The sequence below is a fragment of the Lissotriton helveticus genome, chromosome 2_2 (assembly GCF_964261635.1).
Source record: "Lissotriton helveticus chromosome 2_2, aLisHel1.1, whole genome shotgun sequence".
Taxonomy (NCBI): domain Eukaryota; kingdom Metazoa; phylum Chordata; class Amphibia; order Caudata; family Salamandridae; genus Lissotriton; species Lissotriton helveticus.
Window position 1 is genome coordinate 16,162,096 of NC_136060.1, and position 21,214 is coordinate 16,183,309.

The 21,214-nt window shown below is 43.1% G+C and overlaps 1 protein-coding gene and 1 long non-coding RNA gene across 3 annotated transcripts in view; one reads left to right on the top strand and one right to left on the bottom strand.

Annotated features, from left to right (window-relative positions):
* TENM3 (teneurin transmembrane protein 3) overlaps nucleotides 1–21,214 on the top strand; it is a 1,441,545-nt gene that overhangs the window by 1,061,665 nt on the left and 358,666 nt on the right. The gene's annotated exons all lie outside the window — the stretch shown is intronic.
* The window catches only part of LOC144821234 (uncharacterized), a 381,583-nt gene that overhangs the window by 197,611 nt on the left and 162,758 nt on the right, over nucleotides 1–21,214 (bottom strand). The window lies entirely within an intron of this gene.

A 21,214-nucleotide genomic window follows, 5' to 3' on the forward strand; every position in this document is an offset into this window, starting at 1 on the left:
GATGAACCTGCCTTCATGGTTTTATTGCATTTGTTATTCCCCCCATTCTCTTTTGTCTGTAATACATTTGTCAAAATGGACATATCCCATCAAAATGTTTAATTTTATTTGTTTAGAGTTCCTCTTCTGTTTCTTGGAGCTAGCAATAGGGTGGGAAAGCATGTAGCTATAAGGGGTGTTTCATGATGCACTGATGTTCCATAGTTGGGGACACTCATGACTTCAGAATCACCTTGCCACACATTACACATGTTGCTGCTACTGGAATGGAGAACATAAAGTCTTTGTAAGTTAATACAAACCATGTTCATCGATTGTGGCGCTGAAATTTAAATTTCCCTGCAATTTTAATTTCCCTGCAATTTGGAGTAAGGGGCTGATGTGGATGTTTACAGTACAGTGCCCAAAGGAGTTGTACATTTTGTATTCATGCAGAAATGTGGGGCGATAATCTCCTTGACATCCGAAGACTAGTCCTATTATTTGAAGCTTTTAACGTCATTGACAGAGAGCAAGGGTAGGCTTCAGAGGAAGGGACTGCATCTTTTGAGTGTGAGCTGGGCAACCATGGTTGGGCCTCAATATTACCTTCAGCTAATAGACAGATGTCTCCGGAGAGGGCATTAGTTTAGCCCTACTTTGATATTGGTTCTATCCTTTAAGAAATGATGTTCACAATATGTATATAGGAAGTGGCTTTCTGAAGCTTGCTGCCTAATTTCGTCACAAACCCTAATTGATTGGATATGTTGAGGTTACTCTCATATAAAAGGTTCTATTTTGGCTAAATGGGCGAAAGCAGCCTAATGACAGCGCAAAGAAGGAGAATCATTGAGTTGTTTTTTTTTTAGCTACTGCAAACTCAACCTGAAAGTATTATAATGAGCACCAGTTATATTACACAAGTCACATTTTTTTTTGGTATGGGAAGATGAAGTCATTTGCCTAGAATCCCAGGATGTTGACTTGACGCTGAGACTCAAGCCTGGTTCTCCAGTTCCATAGTCAGCAGCTGTTGCAATAATGCCACATCCTCTCTGATTCAATGACAAGGACTTAGAAGTGGGAATTCAGTACTTGCATCATTCAGTTTGAGGTTGCTGTCCTCTCCAGTTTTCAAGGAAGCATAAGATATGAGTGATGTCCATGAAGTCTTCTTATCATGGCAAACATACTGACAGATCATTTTTCAATAGCATGTGACTGAGCAGTTCAATAAAAAACTTCTCGTAAAAGTTAAACGGTGAGAATGGTGGTGCGGTGAGCCCTTTGGTATTCTGCAAGTTGTGGCATTGTTGCAGGACGTGAAATGGCCATGTTTAATGCATTGCTTTCAGCCATAGGAGTGACTTGGATAGCAATGGGCCTGTGACTCTATCAGCTAACGGTGTTTATATTTTTAACAGTCTTAAGTTATGAAGGTGTGCGAAATTGCTGCACTTAAAGGGAAATACGGGAATTTTGTTATTTTTTTCTGACGAAGGAGCGAATTTGGGACTGATCCTCTTATTCATGAGCAACAACAAAACACAGCTGGTTTTTGAGGCATTGCGAAGGAGGGGCCGGGTAATGTATTTACCTTCATGTCAGCTGCATTAAGGAAAATACTTGCCCGCACTATGGACAGTGCACTTCAAAGCAACTTTGTATTTGTTTTAATCCCCTGCAGTGAAGTCTATGTGACATGCCTGCCAAGAAGGGTCTTTCGGGCAAGCAGGCGCCACACGCAAGCTCCCATGCTGGGAAAGATTCTTTGAAGAGCACTCTGTGTCTGGCCATTTTAATTATCGTAATATAATTACCATTCATTTAATTGCAATGCCTGGCTGATGACAGTGTTCCCTGCCTTCCTCAATGCCCAGATGAGGAATTCTTGTTCCGTACAGTATTTCTTGTGTAATTCTCCCTTTTTCGCTTCCGGGACAGGCAGAAGCAAAAACAAAGATATTGCCTACAATTTTGCATCTATTTCCGATGGATGGGGACAAATGAGTTTCACCCATTCTTAGTTGCAAGACTCCAACAAATCAAAGTAGACATAACTAAAGAGATCCTTCGTATCTGATAATCTGAAAATACAAGCAGCGGACACTGTAGCCTCTGTCCACTGTCTTTAATGGAAACCTGACAGATAACAATTATGAGTGAGGTTAAAGGCAATGAACTGATGGAGCTAGGAGCTAACACAAGAAGAGTTACTATCACCCGTGACAAAGAAAGCTTCCAGATCTTCTTTTTTTTTTTTACTTCAAAAGATTTTATTAGAATTTTTTTTATGTACAGTACAAATATAGTGAGGGCAATACTGGTGTTGTTATACGCCGTTGGGGTTACAGTGGGCATATCATTGACATGATGGGTCACGTGTACATTAGATAGGCAATTACGACCTTGGCGTATGCTTCAGTGGTGGTCTTATGTATTACTCTCGAAGGAAGGAAACGGAAGTGGGAAAAGAGAGAGAGGAAAAGAGGACAGGATGGGTAGCGCGGTCGTTAGCCGCCATAATTACAGAGTTTGATGTGAGGAGGCTGGGTGTGAGGCTGCGTGTGAGGGTACCGAGCCCCCTGAACTTCCTATGGAGGTTTGTGCGAGCCCAGGTAGTTGTCCAAGGAGTGCCACATCTCGCCCTTTGGGGATTGGTAGAAATGGCTGCAAAGCGGAATTTGGGTAAGGGCACTCACCTTTGCGGAGCAATATAAGGTGGAAGGAGGGATAGTTGGCTGTCAATGTATTTTCTTGACACTTCCTAAAAATGTTGATGCTGCTGTAGAACTCCGGTGTTGCTAGAGTGGAAGAGTTAAAGAAGGCAGGAGTTAGAGAAGACTAAACAGTGCAGTATAATACTAAAGCCTTGCTGAAGGTTTCTTGAGTTCGTTAGTAATTGAGAATTCTGTTAGCAATTAAAGGTCTCTGGCCATAGACATACTATCCGTGTGGGAATGAGTCTGTGTTGGAAAAGCTTCATCATCGTTATCATTGGAGCACCTCCAATGTGATTCACATTAGCAGCATTTTTAATGGGAGATTTTTACATTTTGGGATTGGAGAGACAAGATCAGAGGAGAATGAGTCACCCGCACACTCACACATCTCACACATAAATCATCACAACCTTTGTGCTTATAGATTAGCAAACCTAGTCAAAGAGCAAACATACACAAAGACAGCTTTTTTTGCAAGAGCACATCCATAACTCACGTATTTGAAGGTCCTCTTGTATGTGATAAAAGAACACAAAGGTGGTGCAGCAAAATAAACTATTAGCCTGAGATCACACACGTTTGTGAAGCAATGTAGCTGGGATTGACACGAGATTGTGCAGCTTCACTGCATTCAATTTTGCTACTGGTTGGGTCTCTTCCTGACATCAAATGTTAACGTTTTGTCCTTAATTATTGGAGGTTGAGAATAGAGCGTGAGTAACAAAAAGAATCCACCCTTTATTTTGGGCAAATTTACATGGAATTAAAGTTTCTGAAGGACATTAGAGTGATTTACAGCCGACCGAGACAAAATTAGACTTTTTGTTCTGAGCACACATATATTTGCTGAGATTCACAATATGCTGAGGTGATGCTGGAATTCGAAAACTGTTCTCAAAGATGCATGATCTGTAGCTGCTAGACGACATCACCTCATGTGAAAGCTCAACTCGTATGGGCTCGACGTTCCAAGAGGACCTCAAGCTGAGCCAGAGCCAGCAATTGGGCTCGAGCCTGTGTCAAGCTTTAAGTGGCTCGCGAACATCTACTGTAAACTCAAATAGGTCAATATTTGTAAACAGTATTTAGGACTGTAATTTGTCAGACTATGTTCTGGTACCACCACATTCAGTTATAAAATGTAGATTGTATTGCTCTTTGAGCAGTTGGATGTTTGCGACAAACCATCTTGTGGCTCCAGCAGCACGGTACTGCCTGTGAGTCCCTGTGCACAAATGTGCTGTTGATTTCCTTGCAGCTCTTTCCTGCTGGGAATTGAACAACTGACCCTCACAATGGTTGTGATGTTCCTGAGGTTGCCTTACTACTCATGAATCGCCTCACACCGTTCATTAGCTTGCAAATAAGTTTACACCAATTAAGTGGCATGACCGCCTAATCCATAAATATGCAGATTTCCGCTCTGCTGAATGCCTTATATTATAGCGAGCTCATTGCCTTCAAAATGTCTTTGGTGGCAGCAGAGCTGCAGAGCACCCGCGTTTCATGCAGTTCTTGGAAGATGGAGAGTGTGCTCCGTCTCAGACTCCTCCTGGGTGCAGCGGACGATGGGCACGGATTGGAAGAGATTGTGATAAATGAGCTCTCCAGGTACGCCATGGTGCTCCGCTTTCCATCTTGGCATCTTCATCACCTCCAGCTGACGGTTGAAAGTCGCAACAGTTATCAGCCGAGGTGCGTAGCCTAACAAGCCCTCATATTATTGGGTTAGAAGACAAGAGCAATATTAGTGATTTAAAGAACACCACCGTAAGTATGTGGCGCGCCTGCCAGGGTTGGTTTTTCAACCAGGATATTTATTGGGTTAATGAATACGTTGTTGCCTGTTTATTCTGTGCAAAAATGTTGTTTTCAGTTTTCTAGGCATTCATAGGAATTCAAAACTCCTGCGTATAGGACACACGCAGTCTGCTATTCATCGAAGCCGTAGAAATCCTTTATTCTTCTTGGCCCATTAGCAGAGCCAGTCACACAACCATGACTTGGTATCTCTGCTCAGGGTGAAATGTTACTCTGTGCAAGATGGCAAAACTAACTGTACACTGGCTCTGGGAAATAGGTGTTGGACCTGGAGGCATGGTGTCCATTATACACAGTAAGGGTGGCCATTCTAAACTCCTTGAGCGGCCCTCAGTAGTGTAAACTTTAAGTAGCACATGTCGAACAAATATTCTTTCTCATTAACAGAGGCAGTGGAAGCAGTAATTTGCGTTATATTACAGTAAAGATGCTGCCTGTGATCTCTTACGAACATTAATACAAACTTCTTACACAGAAAGGCAGGAATAGCTGTCTTGGGGTAAGACTGCACTCAGTTTGGCACGGAGCGAGGCAGGTGCCCCCTAGTATCGATTCACACCCATGTGTCTGTGGAGATCAGGGGTAAACTAGGCAGCCGCCTTTGGTGGCACAAGCAGGTGGGTGTTTTACAAGTAACACACCTTTCCCAGAGACGCACTAATTGGACTCCTTACCTACGGAGGCAAATATCCTTGCACCAGCCCTGGAGGGAGTGATACAGGAGGTCAGAATTAGGCTCCTGTTTAGTGGTCATTTATGGGATGGAAGGATAGTAAGTTATAGGGTCTTTGATTATGGGCACCTAAAGTCAGCCATTGCTGTAGTTCCTTTTCCTATCAGACTTGCAGTGTGACTAGGTCCTGTCATCTTTCCTCAGCCTCCCTTGCTCCTCATTCCTGGACATGCACACCACACTTAAGTATCCCAAATAGAGGTTTGTAGCTTCTTAACCAGGAGGCGGCCTCATTTCCATGAGATTTTCTTGGTCGAAACATGTAAATCGCCTTGAAGGTTCTGTTGAACGTTTTTAGGATTGAAGGTATCAAGAGTAAGTGAAAGCATTCGAAGCTGGCAACCGGGTAGTGAGCAAATGAGACTGCTCATTGCATTCAAAAAACACTTTTCCATTGCATGAATGAAGATTGCTGTACACACACTTGTGCTGCTTCGTGGTCCCATCCGCCATGACGCATGGAGGTTGGCAGAGGGGGCGCATTTCACTTTGAATACACACATATAATAAAAAGAGCACTTAGGCTAAAATGCAAGTGCTGTTTTCAGCCTTTAGTAAGCACAAACCGCCCCAGCATTCGCTCTTTTTAGCGATGGGGTTTCCATGGCACCATGGGAACCACGGCTCTCTCTTACCTTGTGCGGGTGCCCAGTATCTTCCACTCAGTGCCCTCTTCTGCTTCCTATCTGCTGTTTTCTATTATAATTAAATCAACTCTCCTCAAGAGCCATCCTCCTTTATACTCCTTTACAAAGAGAGCGTGCGGGAAGAGTGGAGGCAGCTCATGCAAATTGGAGAACAGCAAATTAAAAGGCAGCCAGGTGGTGGGTTTCAGCCTTATTATTATTTTAATCCTTTTTTTCACGCGCAAAACCAGGGAGATTAGACAGAGGTTAATTGTTACCAGCAATTCCCGATCTTCTCAAAAACAAGTAATTGTTGCTATTTAGCGCATAGGCATGTATGCAAAGAGCGTTTGCTTTACGGCTTCCCTCAACATGCATAGCTGCCAAGCTAGTCTATGTACGCCAGATCAGTGTCTGCTCTTCATATGAAACTAAACTCATGAATTCTATACAACCATTTTGATGAACAACCATTTTGATGCACAATAGGACAGTGATCCATACATTTTCCACGTGTCTTCGGGTAATTGGTGTGGTTTACAAACTGCTGCTTGTTTCATATTACTTTTCTGTTGTTGAACCCTTAGTCTTTCAATGGTAACTCTTTGGTTTTCCAATATGTGTTGACTTATGCCTGTGTTATGTCACTGAGAAGGATACAGTGCTGTATTGCCATTGCTATGGCCTTGAAGTGCTGTCTGAGTTTAGGTACTTTAAGGACATAGTCCAGGGGTCTCCAAACCGGTCCTGGAGGGCCGGATCCATGCCAGACTTTTTAAATAACTACATGTATCTCAATGGGGATATGCACAAAATCTGGCATGGATCCGGCCCTCCAGGACCGGTTTGGAGACCCCTGACATAGTCTTTTGGATTCTGTGGTAGTGTCTGACTTCTGATTGAGTTGGGTAATCATTGGTATATGTGGTTGTATGTTTATTGCAGTGGTTGGTGTTGCTTGGAGGGTATAGCCAGAGGTTTTTCAGATTAGGTTGTGTGCCATATGAAAGGGTTGTCGTGTACATTGTCTGGCTCGATGTATTTGCTGAAGGCTTTGAGAGTAGTGTCGCATATTATTGTAGTGCACAGCATTCCTTAAAATCACATGCAGTGCTATGCTCTGGGAGAAAGACCATCAATCAATCAGGGATATGTGAAGTGCGCTACTCACCCATGGGGGTCTCAAGACTCTGTGGCGTGGCCATACAAATGGAATGCATATTACATATTACCAAACACACAGACCACAAAAGTCAGGTGCACAAAAACATGAAAGATCCATGGGGAGTTCAAAACTCCGAGTCCCAGGCCGCACCTACAGAACTGCTACTACCAATATGCCCTGATTTTTTTAAAACATATTTTATTTACCAATATTCCCTGATTTGATAAATGACAACCCAAATGTCCCTAAAACATGATTCCGCTTGCAGACCATCAGTACTACAGTGCCCAGAAGGCTGTGCTTCACAGATGGTGGAGGAAGAGGCAGGGCACCTGAGCAAAGCACTACAAAAAGTGCTCATGGCTCCCGCTGTGCAGCATAGCAGCTTGTAGACCATCTGGATTACAGTGCCGAGATTCGGTGCCTCCCAAGTGGTGGTCGAGGAGGTGGCAGGGTACCTGACTAAAGTGCTACAAACACCTCGTTTGGCACCCGTGATGCGGGTCACTACAAAAGCCAAGGCCGGACTCATTTGTGCCTGTCAGAGCTCAGAGGAGGCCAGGCCGGGCCATCTCCTTTTCATTTGTGCAACCGACAAGGGGTAAGCAGAAAACTGGAGATAATAAACCTCTGGGTGCGGAAAAAGCTTCTACCACTGATGTCTTCCTAGAAAGGGCAGTGGGTGTAATTTCTAAAGAAATAGAATTGTCTGAATGGCTCCTCTTACTCACAAATGATCTGTCTGCTCCCATTTAATCACTCCCATTAGTTCATACGGTATTGCAACTCCCCTACCACACCATCAGAATCTGCTATTGCTCCGTCCATTATAACTGCAATTACAGACGCCTTAATTTCACTTTCTGAATCTCAACTTGCTCCATAAAAGAAGAGAAAAACAATAAACCTGCTGAGCACTGAGACAATGAAGCATGCCCGATAACCCTCACCTGGCCAAAAGCTATATGTCAATGATGAGGTGAACATTCTTGCTTTAATGAAGGTTCTTAGCCAGGATTTTAAACTTCTATTGTAGTAAACCCTGTGCCCATTCGTAGTCCTTTTAGAGGCGATAGAGGGAAAGCTAGAACAAATGGAGTAAGGACGGGTGCACCAAAGAACGCCAATTGTACCTGCTTTATGGAGTGGAGCTGAATCCCTTGAGGGGGAACTGCGTGATTGTAAATTTTAGATACGCTCACCTTGCTAAAGATGTCATTTTGGATATTCAGTTGTCAGCACGTCAAATTAGGGCTTTCCACTTTTTTTTTTTACCAGGTATTTAAGCTCAACAGTGCGTCTTTATAGTGCAAATTTCGATTCTTGAACTCTGCATAAGAGTTATGCTGAGCCCAGCCGCAGCAATCGATTTGCTCCCTTTCAGACTTGGATTATAATCACTGACCGGATGAAAATATCATCACCTCTTCTGCCCTTTCAGTCTTGTTTTGTGTGCTGAAAGAGGGGGGTGCAGAGTCAAGTAGAACAAACATAAAGAGTGGCTACCTGGAACATTTTAGGAGTCTCCTCCAAACTGATGGATGAGTCTTGGCGGGGCTTTATACTCGCCTTCACATTTTTCTGATGTACAAAACATTACTTTTCCAATCCGCAATTCCTTCTCCAAAAATCTGGGTTGTCTGTTCAGAACCATCTTTCCTTGTCTTATGATCCTGGTGAGTGCTCCTTTATACAGGTTTTTAACCTAAAGTAGCTTGGAAATGTAAGTTTACAGTTGATTATTTTTTATAATGGTACATTTTTGAACAAAGATATCTGAATTTTTCTGTTTTGTTTGACTTCCTAGATAACTTGCCAACTTTTTCTGTTAAACTAGGTGGTTTTACAACTTATTAGTGAGAAGCAGATAAAACGACAAGATGGGGTGTAGATCTTTGCTTCTAATAGCAAATCCATTGATTTGTGCTGATCAAGAAAAGATCATATGTGCCCAGGGCACTAGAGGGGTTATATTATACAAGTACCTGAGGGGGCATGATGTTTGTAATGCTTTAGAGTTTGTGAACCTTAGTACCATAGTAGCTCCAACATAGCTTGCGTAGGATGCAATATAGGATCCCTGTTGTCTAAATTGGTCACAGCCAATCAAGATCTTTTTGATTGCCGTTTTTCTGGGACTGCAATTCCAGTGAGAGCCATGGAGTCTTTTGTGTTGTTGGGGGATTAAACTAAGGATTTGTTATCCAAACCTATAAGAAATACCCACCACAACTCTGATAGGTGGTTGAATACTGCATGTACCACTGCACATAAGAGTACAACAGACATTAAAAAGCAAGCATATAGACAGGGAATTGATATTCGAGTGTTTGGTTGTTTTATAAACAATATCTTAAAAAAAAAAAGAAAAACTGCAGTCTGAGGCTTGGGAAGGTTTGGTGCTTACCTGTAAACTAAGAGACTCTAGAGCGTTTTGGAAAACGGTTACTTCTACCAAATATGTGAAAAAACAAATTCGATCCAGTTTGGTTGGATTGATTCCTGCAGATAGATTTTGCTAAAATGTACAGCTCACAGATAGATGTTGTTGATGTGCCTGAGGGTGATATAATCAAACTATCCTTTAGCTATAGTTTTTGATTTCGTCCATCTAATAAAGCCTCGGGCCCGAATGAGCTCCCAAAGGATCTGTATAAGGACTCTAAGGGCCCTACATTGCAATTGTTCAGTTGTTATTGCATCTTGGCATAACGGCGATTGCACTGGCCATTTTGGCTTATACTGGGGCATTCACCAAGGAAGTGTTCTGGTGGCAATTTTGTTTCAACTTTATATGAATGACCAAGAAGCATAGCTAAGTGATAAATACCATGACATCCTGGTGGTTAAGAACAAACCGGGTACCTGAGCTGTTGCATGCAGATGACCCGGTCTTAGTGGTTACAGCTAACAGCTTAAACACTTTAATCAAATCCGTCGTGAGTTTTATGAATGTCCTGGGTTGTGAAGTTTATTTAACTGCATTGCTGCGGCGGCTTTTCCCGCTGTGCGCGGCAATTTTAAAATTACCGCGTTACATGATGAACTCAGCTCGTCATGAGCGCACGGCAGGTTACGCTCATGACGAGCTGAGCTCGTCATCAGCCTGGAAGGGGTTAACTAAGACACTCTACGTAGCTTGTGGAAAAGGGGCATTGTATTTAAGGAATATATCAGTTTCCTTAACTAGTTGTGAGATTTGGGCACCTGGAAAAATGTTTATCAATTAGAAAACTACGTTTTGCACGGTCAGTTGCTTTTATGTTTAATCTGACAGCAATCATAGATGATAAACCCATAGTCTTTCTGATGGAAATCTACAATAGAAAATATATTCCTGTCCTGACCTATGGGGCTAGCATCTGGGATTACAGGGACACGAGCAGAATCCAGGTGGAAGAAAATCATGTGTTCCATTGTTACTCACGAGGAACTAGGATTAGGCCATGTTGAAGACCAAATTAGCCTAGCTCCTCTGCTATTATGGTGCTCCATCTGGGGAAACCAACATGCTAACTTGAACAAACATATAATATTTGATCATTTAGCGGGTGGCCACAGTCAGGCGATACAATGGCTATCCAAAGGGTTTGGCTACAGCTGTTTACAAATCGGTTGCAAAAACAGAATAAGGTCAAATTATGACTAAAAAGGTTTCTTCAGAAAAAAGGACAAGGGTGAGACTGGTAAACAATCTAAAAAAAATGGTCTGTTAGAGCTTATGTGGAAATCAAATATATGTAGGCTTGGAAATGCACCTGAACGTGTTAATTGATCCCTGAGAGCTCCTCATTGCAAACCCTATTTAGATTTGGTGTTTATTGGATGTCCTTTGAGTTTACCATTGCAACAACTTAACTCTAAGTCAATCTGTTTCTGCCCCGCGATTAACGCTCACCCAAGAGTTTAATGTACTTAACCTTCTTTTGCAAATTTTATCTTGTTTATTTTAAACAGTTTTTAATTCAAATCTTATAGCCTACTGGCATAAGAAAATGTAACACGCCTTTACTATTTTTGCACAAACTCCTGTCCTTGGAAGTCTATTGAAACTAATGTTCTTTTCTGAAATCAGCTGTTCGCCTTTGCAAGTCTATGATGTGTTAACCAATTTTTTCATGTATTGAGCTTATTTTATGGATCAGGTTTTACTGTTGGTATCCACCATCGTACTGTTGTTAATGGAATGGATTTTCAATGTATTGTGACTTTTTTTATTTTGCTTTTTTGACTAATTATTAATATTCTGATAGAGATTAGTTGACAGATTCATACAGTAGGAGCACAGAAAAGTCCACAGCGCTAACATCTATTTAAAAAAATGTTTTAATTTCGTAATACTTTCACATTTTTTATGGGCCAGATTGATGCAAATTGAATGATCCAGACGGAAATGTTTAATATAACACTTTGACCTCACAATAAATGGAAGTCTCCACCTACATTACGACCTAAGTGTTTTTATAATACAAGGTTTCTATTGAAACAAAATCTTTTTTCAAATGAATAAATTGCTTGCATATTGTACACTGTGAACTGATTTCTCGTATTAGCATAACAAATTAAATGAACAATTTAAAGCAATTGAAAATAAATGGTTTTCTGCCTGCTTCCATTCTTTGCATCTAAATTGTGAATGGGGTTTACTATGTGGGAAATTCTTCTTAAGGGTAATCATACATGCCAGCTTACATTAATCATCCTAGGAGAGGCACAGTATTAGAGGTTTGAACTTAATTATAAAACGAAAAACATTCTTGATTTTGTTTTTTCATTCCTCTATTAATAATAAAATAGTAAGTTAAAAAATATATTATGTGCATCAACCAAGCGCCCAAGCTTTGTTTTTTTGATGCTGGATGTGCAGTACTCCGTCAAGAACTCTTCAGTGATTGAAAATAGTACTCATTGATTTTGTGTTGGTCATTGGTGTTCTCGGTACCGTGCAAGTGAAGTGACAGCTGCCGCATAGCGAATTCAGAAAGACTTGAATTTGAGCACAACTGAAGATAAATGAAGGATCTTCAGGATGCTCTAGAACCAAAAAAAAAATCTGCTGACATTTCGAGATAAGCTGTTGTACAAAATGTTGTAAACGTGATGAAAAAGGGTTCAGGCAGATCAGGTCGTTTTACCCCTTTTCTAGGTTTGCCCGACGTTAGCCGCTTCTCACCCAACTCACGATTTACCAAATAAAGAGGCAGGCGCTGGAGATTGGAAGGCAGGAAACAGGAGTTTATTTCTGACGGAACGGAACACGTCAAATCAGACAACAGGGTATCTTCTCGAGGTGCTCTAACAAGTTTCTCTACGGCTTCGTCTTTTATACACAGGTTTATGATGTACAAACATTCCTTATTGCAATAAAGACACTTTGAAGTACAAAAAAGGGCATGTTTGGGACCCCAGCTCCAGGCCCATTCCCATACTGACCGCTCTGATGTTGTTTTCCCCTCCCAAATGTGACATGTGATTGTAATCTGCAGCCGGACATTCCAACAGGGCACGAGGGCAGGAGGGGGTGGTCAGATCTAAGGTTGGGCAGGCGATAAGATCATGTTTCGCTATGCGGGGCCGGAGGGGTACATCCACGAGACCTAGTTTTATGATGTGGGACTGGGTCGAGAGGCCAGGTGTAGCCGGGGGGGGGGGGCCATCAGAAGAGAGGAAGGGTGTTCCTGGGAGGGATGCGGGGGTGTCGGTCAGATCTAGGGGTGTGAAGGCCTTGATTAATCACCGTTCCTCTGATGTGAGGCGAGGTCCTACTGTAGGAAGCAATAAACTGCATCTGTTGGGCTAGGTGATGGCCCGGGATCAGGCCGGGCAACCGGGCAGGGAGGAAGAGGTTACCAAAAGGGCCCGTTCTATGAGTAGGATGAAAGAGCGAGGGGGCAGGGGTCCAGAGTGGTGACAAGGTCGTGTTTAGCGGTGCGTTTATGGCCCGAACAGGAGAGACCGGGGGCTGTCGGGGCGCGGGGTGCTTGTGGGGCTGGAGAGAGAGAGAGAGAGAGATGATGGCTATCGGCAATGGGCAGAGAGGTCATGACACAAAGATGGCTACTATCTATGTTCGTGATGGAGCCTAAAAGGGAACAAGATGGCGGGGCCACTGTTTCGTGACTTTCTTTACCTTCAACAGTGGCGAGGGTGAACACAAATGAACGCCGCTTATGTACATATACATTTTGTCATTTTCCACAGTCGCCGCTTTTTACATAAGATAGATCATTTCCGTGTTTATCATACATATAGTCGTGTGTAGTCAATGAAATAGCGTTTGTCAATATTGGTAGACTTACATATAACCGTGTGTAGTTGATGTGACATACGAGGTGGAATACATATAATTTTACATTTGTCGTACTTAAAAGTGACAGATGAAACATTTTACAGGCAAAAGTGGTTGAGGGAGGAATTTAGTCCAATACAAGCAATTAGTCAAGGGGCGTAGAAAGTTCCAAAAAAGGGGGGTCTTCGCCTCAGTGTCCTTTTAGTAGCGAGTCATCACTGGTAGGTTCTGGTAGTTCGTTTTCTTCCGTTGGCGCTGTTGAGCACCGGCGGTGGAGCTATAGGTCCAGCTCGGGTCCTTCTTTACACGTCGCAGGGTGTGATCTGTCTTTTGCCGTTAGGCCACAGTCCTGTTTCCTAGCTAATCTCTCTTAAGGGTGCCTTATGCTGGGCACCTGCATTTCTTTCTCGGAGTCAGAATCCACGTGGAAAGGATAGAAGGGGTTTTGTCGGATAATCGAGGGAGGAGAGGGCGGAGTGGGACCGGATCTTTGAGACGGACCAAGGGAGCAAAAGGGTGATGCGCAGGCAGGTCCATCAATCGGGCTCAAAGGGCGGGGACTTCTGGCACGCGTGGGTCAACAAGCAGAGGGCTTTAAGGCAGCCCTCCATTCCTTCGTTTTCTGCGTTTGAGAGTGGTGCATCGAGCCGCGTCCCGTTGCTCTGCGGCTCCATCTTAGGTTGAGGTCACATGCGCCTCACGATCTGTGGCCAGGTTATGCGTCACGTCCAGCCCCTCTCCTCCGGTGACTGTGATAGAGCGCGCGAGGCCACCCGACCAATAGTTTTCGCCGTTTCCGGCTTCAGGGCCCATATACTTTTCAAATCACCATATACATCGATCAGGTGACTTCACGAGCTCTACCAATTTGGTGTGTGTGTGTTCCCTGCTACCAATTCTCGGTGCACCCGACTTACCATCCACCGATGCGGGTGCCTAATGACCACAATGAATCAGGGAGCTAGCTGTAAAGGAAAGGCAGCAAAATACAAACCCAACCAATAACATTCAAAATACTGTGTAAATGACCACGGACAACTGGAAGTTTTAAAATGTTTATCTAAAGTTCAGTATTTTCTTGCATGAGATACAGTAAGATAAGGCAATCAATAACCAAGATAATATAAATCACATATGCATAAAGAAATAATGGCAGAGTAATCATCAAAGTACTAATAAAATGTAACGAGAAAAGATACTTATGCAAGTCAGTATTATCTAAAACAGTGATAGACTAAGTGTGTGTGATTATAGAAGAACTTATAATGAATAACACGCTTCACTTAAGGTGAAAGGGCCTTTGAACAACCTAGGCAACGAAGTTCTAGACCATATCAGGAAATGACACACTGCTATGCAAAATATAATTTCTAACAAATGAGAAGACATAGAAATAACTTTGCAAAATTTTAAATGACTTTCAATAGTTGCGGAAAGGCATGGAAAATATCACATTTGCAATGTTGAACTTTATTGAAGCAAAAGTTAGAAATTCAGAAGGTGCAAGAATTTCAAGAGATTTCGGAGCAGTATTTACCTAGAAAGGTGTGGAAACCAAACCCTGGCCACGGGTCAGTTAAAGTCAGGAAACCCTCAAGGAAGGATACCCCTCAAAGGACAGCAGGTGCAGAATGGACACCCAGGACAGGACAGGATACCCTCGGAATAAGAGTCAGGACAGGACCTCAGGACAGGACAGCAAACCCTCAGGACAGGACCCTCTTCAGGACAGGACCGGAACCCACAGTTAGGAAGCAACGCCTGCGCTCCACCCGCTCTGCAGATATAGATCAAGACCCCGATTGGGTCAGCGAACTCCCAGCTAAGTGCCTTGCCAGCACTTTAAGGTTCAGTAAAACCTTAGTCTATGGTCAAATTCGGACAGAGTGCTCCGCAGCTCTCTGTATTTTCAGTCACCTATTGAGTGCGTTGGGTCAGTGACAGGTCAGCTAAACCAGACAAGTCAGACGGTTCACTAGGTGAACCCAGGGTAGATATACAGTTTTGGGACAGTGTACCACCCCCCAATGTTGCAAAGTGTCAGAATCCCTCAATTTCGATTGGTCCTAAGGTAGGATTTGGGTAACACACCAATCACAATATACGATTTGAAGCCTTCATTTACATATTTTGGGACCGCCTAGCATGTTTGGGTTCCCATGAGCTAACAGTAGCACATCAATACAATGTAACATATAAGAAGCCACATTCGCTGTTCTCGCAGGGCAGAGGTGACTTTCTCAGGAGCATCTCGCCCATCACTGCCAGCTGGCTATGTTCCATCAGCCAAGGTCCCTCGTGCTGCCGAATGTCGCACAGGCGCAGAAGGGACCTCCAATATGGCTCTCCTCTCACTCAGACCCCCATTGCCCGCGGTACATGAAAAGTAAGCGAAAACAAATTAATACATAATAATGTCATTATGAAAACACATCGCAGGGTTTGTACTTTTAACTCATCATCAAGAAATAAACTTATGCAATTTAAATGTTAGCTACATTTAGACGAAATACAAGAGCAGTGGCACGAGCAGTACCACATGATAAGCACAGCTATGAATTACGCATGCGCATAACTTTCCCTCCACTTCTGCAGACGCGTCAGGACACGTGAGTGTGGCTGACGCATGCGCAGTAACTAAAATACAAGCGGCGGCCATTTTTAGAGGACATGGATTAATTTCATTAGAAATACACATAGGCAAGCGTCTCAAACTTTACTCAAACTTAATATAAACGTTAGTAAAACATACACGGGTTACCTTATTACACATAAATGAGGTTCTTGATTTCGGCAAGCCGCAAAATATGCGAAGCTTTGCTTCATCAATCCCCTCTTTGATGATATCTACTATCATCACAAATTATAATGGAACCAGATGCCAACTTTCTTTCACACTTTATAAAGTTCTATTTCTTCCAGCAACCGTTCTAGCTTTTCTCTTTCAGTTTTAGCAGGGTGAGAAGTCTTCACCTTTTTGTATATCTGATCATTCACTTCCTCTAATTCAATCTCATCCACACTTCGTTTCACCCCTCTTGCATTAACCTCGTGCTTTCTGGTGCGCTTGCGGTATTTACAGCATAAGAATATGGAAAGTATAATAAGACCTATAATACCAATAGGCATCAGAATTTTGAATAATAAGCTTTTACCTATGCCAGCAAGCCAATGACCTACATTTGAGAGACCATCTACCAGTCTCTTCCAGGCACTATCAACCTCGAGTGGTTTGAGTTCCTTTGCCAAATTAGTAATGTTTCTCACATATCTTTTGATCTGTACACTTTTGTCCGGAATATAAGTGCAACAATGTTGCGCCTTCAACATCCGGCAGACTCCGCCCTCTTTCGCTAATAAGGTGTCAAGAGCAAGTCGATTTTGTAAAACCATTGATCTGATCGCAACCATTTCAGTATTGACCAGCAGAAATCCATGAGCTGTTTCAGTAGACAGCACATCTACTATAGTAGACAATTTGCAAATTCTATGAGTGTTCAGAACCACTCCCACTCCAGGTATCAGTGCACTGAAAATACTACCCATAATTTCACCTATACTTTCTCTTTTACTACGCACTAAGCCATTAGTATCTTCATTGCTTCCAGCTTTTCCATTCACATGGTATATTTTCGGGAAAACAATGCCAAAGTAGCAGCTTCCATACCAGTGATCCGGCAATTTGAAATAAGCCTTGTCCCCACAAATATAATAAATTCCAGGAAACACAGGCTCTGACCCATTTTTGAAACCCCAACCTCCAATTACCTTGTAATTATGTTCGCATTCACTGGAACCAATGAAAACATTATTATAATAGCTAGTCTTCTCGCGGTGAAGACATAGCTTGCCTTTCTTTTCAAAATCCAGCAACAGAGCAGGACCCGCTCCACCAGATGAGGTGCCTTCCATGTTTTCTGCCCACTTTGGCTTTTTCTGACTTTCGTCATTAGCCTTCTTCTGAATTTTAATTCTCCTTTTCTCTGCCATGTTCAGGAACATCTTTTCCTGCTCACGCAAAGAACAAGTCAAGTTATCTCTGTGTGCGTCTGCTATGTCAATGTTCCCTATAGTCAGAAAGTAGTCTCCCATATATCTTATGGTGTCAGTTTTGGTATGTACAGGATTCAGGTTCCCACGTATAGGTAGTTCAGAAAAGATCACGTCATTGTTAGAGTAATAATATTGTAACGGTCCCCTTTTGTAAAATAAACTAGCTAAAATGCTACAGGAAATTCCATAAGTTAATGGCAGATGATGGTATGTCACGCCTTCAGCCACCGAAGTAGGTAGCTTCATGCAGACATAGCAATCCTCAATTTCCATAGTCTCTACATAGTGTATTAACAAGTTTGCGAAAACATTTAAATGTGTCCTGTTCTTCATGCCATGATAATGTAGTCCTTTCTCATCTGATGCTTCTAAGTCTCGTTTAGTTTGTCTCAATGCTCTCTCATGTCTTTCTACACTCTGTGTTGTCAGCTCCTCACTGTCAGTATTTACAACTTCAGTAGGGACAATGTTAGTATCTTTACTTACAGCAAAGGGAATGAAAATTGTTAATCCTATCCAGATAACTATCAGTACTACTATACTACATATACACACCTTGCAACACGTCTTAAAACGGCTGCAACTAGGTCTACCATTCACTGTTGAATCAGACATTTTGCTCAGAAGGAGTCTCTTGAACCCCTCTTTGTGACTTTACACAATTAGCTTACTTTGTGCAAATTCACGGTGGCTCGTCTTCCTCTTCAGCTGAGTACTCTGGGACAGGTTCTCCGTCACTCACGTCAGTTATATCAAGATCTTCAAGCTCCTCCAAAACCAGTGTCCATTCAGGAGACTTGTACTTTTTGTTTTGTCTTTTTATTCGCTCACTCCTTCTTTTGGAAGAGTCTTCTTCCTGCTCTGCTATTCGAGCACTTCTTCTTGCTTCTGCACGTTTTTCTTCCACTGTCTTTATTCTTAGTCTCAGTCTTTTTACAAACCTAGGCTCAAGGTTGTTTCTTTTCTTTAGTCTCTTAGTTGGTACTTGGACTTCACTTTCTTTTCTTCTTCTTTTGTTCTCTTTATCTTGAGGTAATTCTTCTCCACTTTCTTCTCCTACTTCCCTTATCTGACTAGTTCCAGGGCTAGCATCAAATTCTTCTGCCTGGTTGCTAATCTGGCCTTGTTCAGGAATATTTTGTTTTTGGCTTTCAATTGTCTCTGTTTCTGTTTCTGTTTCTGTTTCCTGAACCCGTTTTTCTAACCCTATCTGATCCTGTTCAAGCACTTCGATCTCTTGATTTTCTTCTGCTCGAACTATTACTCTATGTCTAGTCTGTCCCTTATCCACATCAGGAGTTAATGGAGGAGTATCGAACACTTGCTCTGTATCCTGCACTTGTTCAATATCAGGTACTTGTTCAGTCTCAGGTACCTGTTCAGTATCGGGTACTTGTTCAGTCTTATTCACTGGATCTGTATCAATCACGTGCTCTGTCCCTGTCTGACCTTCTCCTTCCTCAGTTTTGATTTGGATCTCAAGTGGCTGAGGTTCTTCGCCTGTGCCTTGCTTTTCCTGACTAGTCCACTCTCTACCTTCACTAAGTCGTTCTCTTGTTCTGATAGGGTCTTCGGTCAGATCAATCATCGGTATCCATTCTTCTGGCCATATGCTTGGCAGCTCGTCTTCAGCTACTCCTGGCTCAGTTTCCTGGACTTCTTCAGCAGGCTGGTTTCTTGGCAGTTCGCAGTCAACTACTCCTGGGCCAACGTCTGCTGTTCCTGCAACCTGACTGGTGCTGGGCTGCTCGTTGTCAGTTGCTACTGGTCTGGCTTCTTCAGGGTCCTCTGCTGGTTGCCCTGGTTCTTCAAATCCTTTGTCTGGCAATACCTTCTGGGTGTGTCCGGCGTGGATCCACTGGGGAACACCTGCGACTTTCACTGCAGTGGTTGTCACCAGGATTACTTGGCGCTTCTTCCCCCACCTGGGTGCCAGACAGCTTGATCGAGTGTGCTTCTTTATTTTGACCCAGTCTCCTGGAACCAAGTTGTGGAGAGGAGTCGTTGGATTAAGGATGCCGTCGTCTCCAATCTGGCGAGAGATAGAACGCACTTGGTCACCCAATCTTCTGCAGTATTCAAGCACCAAATCATCAGTAATACTCAACAGTTTGCTTCCTGGCACCCATGCTTGTCTCATCACTCTTCCCATAATGATTTCATGGGGACTTAGGCCTGTCTTGCGGTCTGGAACACTTCTCAGTCCCATCAGGACCAGGGGCAGGGCCTTCACCCAGTTCATGCCAGTAGCATCTGTCAGCTTTGCTAGTCTGTTTTTGATAGTTCCATTTACTTGTTCCACTATTCCAGAAGCCTCTGGATGGTATGCACAATGAAGTTTCTGCCTTATCCCAAAGGCCTTACACAGTTCAGCCATTATTTCATTGTGGAAATGTCCACCTTGGTCTGATTCAATAATGTATGGTATTCCGAACCTAGGTATCAGCTCTTTTAGTAAACACTTTGCTACTGTCAGTGCGTCACTCTTGGGAGTAGGGTAAGCTTCTACCCATTTTGAAAATACACAAACAATGACAAGGACATATCGTTTCCCTTCACAACGGGGCATGGTGATGAAATCAACCTGTATTTTTATAAAGGGACCCCCTGACCTCCCAATCTTGCTCAGTTCAACCATGGTCCTCTTGCCTGGGTTCATCTGTTGACATGACAGGCACCTCTGGCAGAGGGACTCTGCTACCTTCCTGAATTTCTTGCTGTACCAAGTCTGTTGAAATACCAGAATCATGGCATCCCTACCAATGTGTGATCCTTCATGTATTAATCTTGCCATTGTGCCAAGCAAGTGTCGGGGTAACACAGGCATACCAGTTGGGCCCAAAATCACACCATCCACACGCCTCGGCCTACACCCATCCTCCTTCCATTTCTCTCTTTCTTGCCAAGGAGCCGACTCCTGCCATTCTCTCACTTCATCCCATGTAGGCACTTCCTCAAACACCTGAAGCTGGCAGCTGGTTCCTGGCCCCCCTCGTTTTGGATTTATAATATATCGATCTTTGGCACACCATTGAGCCACTCGATCAGCATAATCGTTTCCCAGTGATACTCTGTCCATGCTCCTTTGATGAGCAGCACATTTTACCACTGCCAGTTCTTTGGGCAACTGGATGGCCTCTAAAAGGTCATGAACAACCTTTGCATTCCGAATGGGAGTACCTGAGGAAGTCATGAATTCCCTCTGCATCCATAATTGGCCAAAGTCATGCACAACGCCATAACAGTACTGACTGTCAGTATATACTGTTATGCGTAAGTCCTTCCCAATTTTGCAAGCCATTATCAGGGCTATCAATTCGGCTACTTGTGCAGACTTGATGTGATATAGGTAACCTGCTTGTTCAATTTTTTCAAAAGATACTACTGCATAAGCAGCACTCAAGCCTCCTAATTCATGTCTTAGGCAGGAACCATCCACAAACAGTTCTTTATCATGCTCAGGCAATGGTACTTCTTTTATGTCAGGGCGTGGCTTGGTACTGAACTCTGTCAGATCAATACAATCATGTTCATCATCATTCCCACCTTCCATTTCCGAGGGGTCGGGGAGTAAGGTGGCAGGGTTCAGAATACCGCACCTAACAATGCTCACATTTGCTGCACCCACAAGAATCCTCTCGTATTTAGTCAGCCGACTAGGGGTGAGATACTGTGTTTTAGTTCTGGTCAATAGAATTACCACTCCATGTGAAACATAGACAGTCACAGGATGTCCCATGACAATGGACTCACTCTGTTCCAAACTTGCACAGGTAGCAGCTACTGCTTTCAGACAACCTGGTAACCCAGCAGCTACTGGGT